Consider the following 9306-nt stretch of genomic DNA (forward strand, 5'->3'; position numbering starts at 1 on the left):
CAGCTAAACTGTTGTCTCGCCATAGGAATGAAGAGCATTAATTTTAAAAGAAAGCTTTTATTTCGATTTTTCCGACAATCAAATGCTGAAATTAATTTATTGGCCTTCCCACCAGTTTTCCAAAAACCAAGTGAATTATTACTATTTACTGAAGAAGGTAGCGAGACGCAGAAGAAAAACAGCTTGGGCATCAAATCCAGTATGAAACACAAAAATAAGTTTGGAAGCCTGGATGTTGATACTGATGAAACTAAGGCAAAAAGTGTAACACTTTGATGCTATTAACGACAGTAAATATGATCAACACATGATGTCCGTGGCGTTTTCCTTGCGAAGATGTTCTCGTCCCGCCAAGATTCTGTGGCGAAGGACTGCGGTTAGCAAAACACTTCCAAAGATCATTTCAGTACTGAATTATTTTGAAAACCGAAAAAAATTGCACTTTACCACGTTCCTACGGAGACATTCATGTCACATTTGAGAAAAATTAAAATTTGTCATGTTTGCCTTAAAAAATTCATCGTCAAATATTTTGAACATCGTATCTGGGAGGTAGTTGAGGACGAAAAATAAGCTATTGATAATTAACACTTTTTACAGAATCGCTTACTATGGAAAGCCGTGCTAAAAGTGATTTTTTTTTACAAAATACGTCATTAAACACTCGTACGCAATAGTAACGGTATCAGATACGTATAAATGGTATAAAGTATGTTCATACTGATATCATATAAAGAACAATATGCAGGTGGTGCATTTAGATACAACTGATTTTGGTAAATTCATCTGGAAAACCAGAAAGCAATTAACATCCCTCTCTAGGCAAAGGTGAATATCACATTTTGAACATAGTATTTTTTATTTTCTTTGACAGGGGTTGTTTATACCTCTACACAGCATTGTGGTGATCTACTATGGGAGATAGCATCGTATGGTATATTTGGTGGAGGTCGCCTGTCTTCTTCGGATGTTTTCTGTAGAAGGTTTTTTCAGCTTCTTCGTTACTAGGCCTGGCTCTTCTACTTTTTTCCATTTTCCCCTTATATCACAAGACGTTTAGCTTCAAACATTCGAAAATACAACAAATCGACTTCAGTGGACAATACTTTCGATATTACAACTAGCTGTTAACTAAAGTCAAAACAGTAACTTACACCAGTATTCTTAGAGTCAATATAAAACCGAACTAAACTCCTCCCATACAGGCTATGAAAGCCCAAGGGTACCGACCGGCCGTAGTGTCATCCTCAGCTCATAGGCGTCACTGGATGCAGCTATGGAGAGGCATGTGGTCAGCACACCGCTCTCCCGGCCATATGTCAGTTTCCAAGACTGGAGCCGGTACTTCTCAGTCAAGTAGCTCCTCAGTATGCCTCAAAGGGCTGAGTGCAAGCCGCTTGACAACAGCGCTCGGCACACCGAATGGCCACCCATCCAAGTGCTACCCAGCCCGACAGCGCTAACTTTGGTGATCTGACGGAAACTGGCGTTACCACTGCGGCAATGCCGTTGTTAGAATCCATTTGCTAAATATAAAAAAGAATCTATAGAGTCCAATCAGCTGATCAAGCAAATCTTCTCCACCCATCTTGTTCATCATTGGCATACTATTTTAGCATCAGACAGATCTCGCTGCTGGCAAGTCCAGGAACTCCTTGACAATGTCTGCATTTGTTGCGTGACTCAGCTTTCTGTGACCTGTAAATAAAACTAATTGTTAACCAACTACCACATGTTGTTAATAGAAATGTCATAGAGTAGAACACAAATTACAGGACAAGGTCCCTGAAAGATTTTATTAGTGTAACTCACCACTTCAGAGGATCTTAACAAAGTAGAAGGTGCATGGTTAACGTTACGGAATGCATTATTAGTTAGTGCAAGAGAAGGGCTTGTTTGTCATCCATAATTCTATGAAGAATGTCGGAAATCTGTAGAGACCAGATCCGCAAAGAGACTAAAATGGCTGGAACAATCTTCGGAAAATCCAAGGGTATCATATTACGAAGCAAGACAGATTAGCTCATAAAGGAAGTAGGAGCGGGAACATCACAAAAGTCTACTGATAGCTCCCGCTGAATCAAAGTCGTCACGCTTCTTTTTCAGGGCCACAAGATTTGTCAGAGGCCGACAACATACTTCTGTTCTAATGAATGAGGCTGGTGATGTGGTGCCACCATTGGAGCAGGCAAATCTCTTTACAAACGTTTTGAAACCTTACTGAATCACGGCATTCCAACAGCGCCGACAACAAAGATGCGGACCCTGTTTCATAGAGTGGAAACCCTTGAACCATCGAAGGAAGAAATCAGTGTTGAGGTACGGGCCCTCAGGAACAGCAATGCTGCAGGAGACAGTGGTATCACAGCTGGGATGCTCCATTTTCGAGGTGCAACACTAATGGATGTTTTGAAGTTGTTAATATCTACCATTTAGACAGCAGAAATAGTTCATAAAAAGTGAAAGGGAGAAAATATATTTCTCATCTCCAAGAAGGGTGGTGCCCATTACTTGACGGTAGAAATAATTTCTGAAGAACGGAAGGGGTGCAATTACATATACCATCTTCAAGGAGGGTAGTGCAATACAAATATCCAAATAACGAGGTATTTCATTACTTGAAACTTGTGATAAAGTCTCTACGACGCTGCTGTTAAAAAGCATGAAGCCCCTGGCTGATGGAACGGTAGGTCCCTATCAGTGTCGTCTCATGACAATATATTGACCTTCAGGCAGCACATAGAAAAATTTTGCTAGTTCCATAGGGAATTACATCTCTCCTTCATTGATAGTCGAGAAACATAGGGACAGCATTCACAGCTCCATATTATGGAAAATGTTAGAGGAGTTTGTCATCCCATCGAAATACGTCCGACTAATTGCAGCTCGCTAGTCTCAGTCAACTTGTGAAGTACCGTCCAGGAACCAACGATCGCCACCATTCAGTATTCGAAATGGATTGAGGCAAGGTGATCCATTGGCGCCAATACTCATCAGCTTAGCCTTGGAGAAAGCCAGCCATGACACTGGTCGAATCAGAGAAACGGACATGGTAGGAGCACACACAATCTTGTCATTTGCTGACGATTTTGTGATACCTGGTGCCATCCCGGAGCAAGGTTGATTTGATACTTTCCGATTTACCCTCACCGTGGAGAGAATTGGACTAGTGATGAATAATGATAAAGCTAAATATCTCCTTGTATCGTGTCGTCAGGCTCTCCATCCTGCCACTGTTGTAGCAGGGCACACCTCTGAAAGAGTTCAAGAATTCAATTTCCTGGGCTCCATATTGACTAATAAAAGTTAATTGACTAAATAAGTGAATCAAATGGCTTGGTTCAAATGGTTCTAAGCACTATGGCACTTAACATCTGAGGTCATCAATCCCCTAGACTTAGAACTACTTAAACCTAACTAATCTAAGGACAGCACATACATCCATGCCCGAGGCAGGATTCGAACCTGCGACCGTAGCAGCCGTGTGGTACCGGACTGAAGCGCCTAGAACCGCTCGACCACAGAGGCCGGCAGTAGTGAATCAATGAATAATAAATGCTAATCTCATGTTCTAAGCCTGAACAATTTATTCAAGTCACTACTGATATGACAGATGGATAAAATCCAGCTGTAGATAACACTTGCATAGGTGTTACTTTTATGCTGTTTGTGAGATCGGGGTGACAACAACTGAAGAAGTAGTCGATGCCATCGAGAGGAAGGTATTTTGAAAGACCTATGGACCCGTCTACATCACCAACGGAGGTAGCTGGGAACGAAGAACAAAAGTAGACCTGTACCACTGGTTTGGAAAGCCACGCCACTCGTTGGCCGAATATTAGGGCAGAAGAGGCTACAGTGGTTTGGCCACGCCCTTCGACCTGGTAGTTACCTTCCATACCGGGTCTCAATTCTCGACCATCCTCAACCACCCGGGAAACGCAGACGCCCAAGCGGGCGTCCAAGTACGCGATGGAAACATCGAGTATTAACAAACCTCAAATAAGTAGAGCCGATAGTGCTACAAGATGAAGTTGCAGTACCTATCTCCCCTGTTGTAACTGACTAACTTAATTTTTATTGTTCTTTTATAATTTCTCTGTAATGTGCTGAATTTTCTTCCTTTTGTAGTGTGCCTTAAAGGCCCGTTAATACAATAAATGACGATGCTGCAGTATGTCACGTAGCAAAAGAGAAATGAGCTATTGATTCAATGAATGTTGTTATAGAGTAACGGGTCGAAAACAACAATTATCTCATAGCCTTCACTGCATGTTAATGGGTAAAAAATGTTGCCACCGAGTCCGCGTGTGTAGAATATTTCATTATATTCATAATGTCATGTCTCTTAAATTAATCTCAATCACTAAAATTATCTTCTTTGTAATACTGTTTCTTGAGCAGGAGGAAATGTGCATGTCATAGTAATTAGTATGTGATTATGACTGACCTGAAGCGTTTCGTAGTGTGTCCGACTTGCGACCGCACTACTCCATTACAACGTCAGAGGGCAGCAAAGGCTCGAAACACAAAGTGACAGATGTCTAGTAAACAGGCCAGTGGGTCTCAAACGCGAGATCATTAACTAGTATAATATGTTCAAGAAGTCAATGCCCAATGTATTGAACATAATGTCTGATTAGTAGCAGCATAGTCTGTGGAATGGACGTAGCTGGGACTTATGGGGCGCAAATGTACTTGTAAATTACAAAAATGGATGTTCCATCCTCCTAAACCTCTGCACCTATATCAAGCAAACCTGGTGCACTTATGATTTACTGCCAAACAGAAAAGAGCTCATACGATACCACATAATGGCGGTTACCAAATATGTTCCCTTCAGAAAAAATTTGCTTACTACATGAGAAATCAGAATATGTTAAGCTTAGATAATGTACTGAGTGAATGGGAGGGTGTGTATGTAATATTTTATAAATACGCCGAATCAAAAAATTGTGGGGAGGTATATGGAGTAAACACTACACTCTCACTCTTGTAGTACGACATATTACTGCATTACGACTAGAACAACGTTTTATATGTAAAGAGAATAGAGATAAATCATTTTCAATTGCGAGTCTGATTTTAACTAGCAATCTTTTTTAAAAACCTTCACTTTTGCTGCACCTCACGGCGTTTGAGGATTCCGAGACAGTGTAGCGATAATGACTGATGCTGGTATCTGACGAGTCTGTGTGGTGAATAAGGTCTCGAGATCCGTTATATAAGTACATGTTGCAGGTAGTGATAGGATTCTTGTACAATCGTAACTTCGTCATAAGCCTGATCTCGTGCGAGTGCAGCTCCACGTTGTGCACAGTCTGAGATACGAGGCGCTGATGCATGTACAGAGTACTTTCGTTTATACAACGTCCTACTCTGTGGCACCCACGAAACAGTTTCAGTTCAGTGACTAATATGGCACTGTTCAAGGTTGATTCACACCAAAGCACAGCCTTTGAAAATTCGAACTTGATATCGTGCAACGCGTTACTGCACCAATGATCGACCGATTTGCTTCCGTTCCACATGTGGAAACTATCTCACTTCCTTCAGTAATTCAAGTACAGCACATGCTTCACAATGTACTCAATACTGATCACTGTCTTTCTGCAGCTCTTATATATTATGTGCACGTATTAATTTAAGTTTTTTACCAGCGTCTTTAAACACGGAAACCAACACACCAGTTAAGCCATCACGTCAATAGTCGGCGTGCTCCTTGTTATCGCTGTACACTCTTTTGTTCAGTTTCAATAGTCGGAAACAGGTCCTCTTAAAGCAAAGATATATATACACAAATACACTGAAAGACTTACGTTCTGATAGGTGTATTATTTGAATATATGGACATGTACTACTAAATGTAATGAATACAGCAAAAAGATAGAGGAATAAAATATTTATGTGGGCTCCATAGAATTTTTCTTCTATAAGACGACAGCTGCATGGTAGCGTGTTTTCATCTTTTATGAAAGATTCACCACCTACTGTATTGGCTTAAAGAGATGTATAAACATCAAGGATGTCTTTTCTATAGGCTCAACTATTGCGTTTGAAGTAGTGGGCGTATACAGAGACGGCGATAGGAACCACCTACTGCTAATACTGACAAATCCGAACTTCCCGACTTTGTGACGATACAGGATAAAGGCCAGGAAAAGTTCGAGAAGACGGGAAAGTGTAAGGATGTTATGGTTTGCTAAGAAACGTCCAGCAGGCTCACTGTTTCCCACAACTGTGAAAACATCTTGAATCGCTTTTGTCATGACAAAAATTACAGTTCCCGCAAATCTTCATTATACTTACGCGTAAAGAACGATGGAAAATTACACTGGAATCTAGAAACAGCTCTATGGGAACTATGTGCAGGGTGACAATTATTGAACTGCATGAAATAAATTCGTCATAACTTCTGAACGGTTTGCATTAGGATGTTCAAACCGCAAGGTTGGCCGCGGGACATGATGCGAATTGTGTGGTTGGGTTTAACGACGAAGCCCAGTTTGATTTGGATGGGTTCGTCAATAAGCAAAATTGGCGCATTTGGAGGACTAAGAATCTGCATTTCGCGATCGAGAAGTCTCTTTACCCTTAACGGGTGACTGGTGTGCAATGTCCAGTCACGGAATAATCGGTGCGATATTCTTCGATGGAACAGTGGCTACCGAGTGGTACGTTTTGGAAGATGATGTCATCCCCATTATCTAAAGTGACCCTGATTTCGACAAGATGTGGTTCATTCAAGACTGATCTCGACCCCATCTGCTAGAGCAGAGTGTTTGATGTCCTGGAGGATCACTTTGGGGACCGATTTCTGGCTCTGGCATACCCAAACGCCACTGGCATGGGCCTCGATTGGCCGCCATATTCTCCGGATCTGAACACATGCCACTCCTTTTCGTGGGGCTATGTTAAAGGCAAGATGTATGAAAATAATCCCAAAACCATTGCTGAGCTGAAAACAGCCATTCAGGAGGTCATCAAGAGCATCGACGTTCCGACACTTCAGCGTGTCATGCGTCTCTGCCACATCATCGCCGATGAAGGAGGGCATATCGAACGTGTCATAACGTAAATCGGAATATCTGTAGCGACGTTCACATGTTGAGTAAAGCAACTAATTTACGTTTTTTGTCATACAGTTCAATAATTGTCACCCTGTAAGTGGAATGCGGTTATCTGACACACAGTGACATACTGCTCTTACCACAAACACTCTTCAAAATTAATAGGTGTATCGCTATACAAAACTTTCTCCTTTCACTGACACTTTCATACCTGCTCTACTAAGAAACTTTGTTTGACTCTTCAATTAATCAGTTTCAGTTAAATAAAACGAAACTCTATATTTAATCTTCTGTTACAAGAGATAGTTAAACTGTGCCATGCGTACACTACAGCCTTATTGCACAGTAATCGACTGTATCTGCCCCATTGATGGGGTACCTGAGGACACCTGCCCACAACAGGACGTCTGGGAGTCAGTGGACGCGTGCTTCTTGGCAGCGGTATGGAGAGTCGGAGGTCCGGATTTCTGTTGCATGTGGAGCAGGCTGTTAAGCCGATGATAGCTGCAAGCAGCGGCGAGGCCTGTGGAGAGTGAAGTCATCACGCCTGGTGGAGTTTAAATGTGAGCAAAGCTACCGTTGGAAGAAGCTGGCGTGCACGGGAAATTGTTACGTGCCCACAACGTGCACTATGTGGTGAGGTGTTTTGTAACAGGCAGTAATTTGGTTCTTAACTGATGTGCGACCAAGTGCGTCCTCGTTCCTTTCTGAGTCTAGCTGGTATTCCTACTAGGCTATGTTTAACCAATTTTATGGACATGTATTCGCGATTTTTTTGACATGTGGATTATAATTTTGTGTTGTGTCTACTCACCATGTTATTGGGTGGTGTGGGTTGGTTGTTTGTGTATGCAAGTCCACGCTATCTGTCAAATTTTTCTGTCGAGTTAACTGTAAACCACATTCCAGAATATTACCTATTTGTTGTTTGCCAGCCTTGTTTTATTCATTGGTGTTTTGTATAGTATTAGAATAGTATTTAACGTTTTCATTTTTCACCTTTGTGTTTTGTATTTTATTAGAATAGTGTTTAATTCTGCTTATGTGTGTGTTTTTTATAGTACAGATTATCCATTGTTTGAAGCCTTATTTGCTGAATTCTGAGCAAACCCTGAAAGGGTCCTCGTTGTATGCTTTGGTTGGTCTTATAACATTCACCAAATCATTGTGTAATATAAATTCCTGATATACCAGTGGAGAAGGTGTCATTCGGGTAAAAATGCTAGCCAGCTGATTCTAGTAAATCTGCATTACTTGTTGTTAGCCATTTTGTAAACTAACCACCCATGTAATAATTACTTTGCGCTTTTTTTTTTGTCAGTGCTGCCCGCCAGACTTAGTTGATCTCTTCCATATTTTTGGTCGGCTGCTGGCCATTGTTTGATCACCTGTAACCCCTAAGATTAAGCATTTGCCTTGCTTTCATGGTCTATATTTCAGTTGTACATGGTGCAGATAAGGGAGCCTTTATATTTATAATTAATCTCGCTTATGGCTTAACGCAACCGATTTCTTCCAAATCCCACTTAAGTAAATCTAATCAACACCTTCTAGAGGCAGCGTTTAGTATAGTTCGACCTAGTGATTTGATCGGACATTGCACCTTAAAGATAACTGTGTTTATAAGTCTGACAGCCTATCAACCTGTTGAGATGTAAGCTTAAGACCCCTCAGACTAGCTACTAACGGATTTCCCGTATTTCATGTAAATCATAAAACACCTTCACGAACTGTAAGGCCTCTTTCATGGGCACCAGTTATCCTGTATTTGTTTTAAATGCTATTTGAATTCCCTGTAGTGAAATTCTGTTCACTTAAAGATGCGTCAGTGCTGGCAAACACTGGTCTTTATGGCTCAGGTACAATGTTCCTCAAATAAATTTGCATGTGAAGTTTAAGAATTTTAAATTGTTTTGGCTTTGATGTGGTAGGGATTTATCATTGGACCTTAAGCCACTTGTGCGGTTGCTAAGTGCAGCTATTTGCTTGACTAAGTGACGTACATGACCTGTATTTCTCTGTTAACTAGTGATGCTGTTTGGCCATTAATCATTTTGCTAAAACTGCTTGGTACTTTAACTTAGTTTGATAATTTTATTTTGGCTACCAAGGTGGGATAATCTTTGTCGTCTTTTTTAAATTATCACTTACACCTGTGTATTTGAAAGACTGTATTTATTGATGTGAAGAGCTTTGTATTTAACTGCCTTATTAGCTAGTCATCAATGCTCCCGCT

Source organism: Schistocerca americana, chromosome 2, assembly GCF_021461395.2.
Source record: "Schistocerca americana isolate TAMUIC-IGC-003095 chromosome 2, iqSchAmer2.1, whole genome shotgun sequence".
NCBI classification, from domain to species: domain Eukaryota; kingdom Metazoa; phylum Arthropoda; class Insecta; order Orthoptera; family Acrididae; genus Schistocerca; species Schistocerca americana.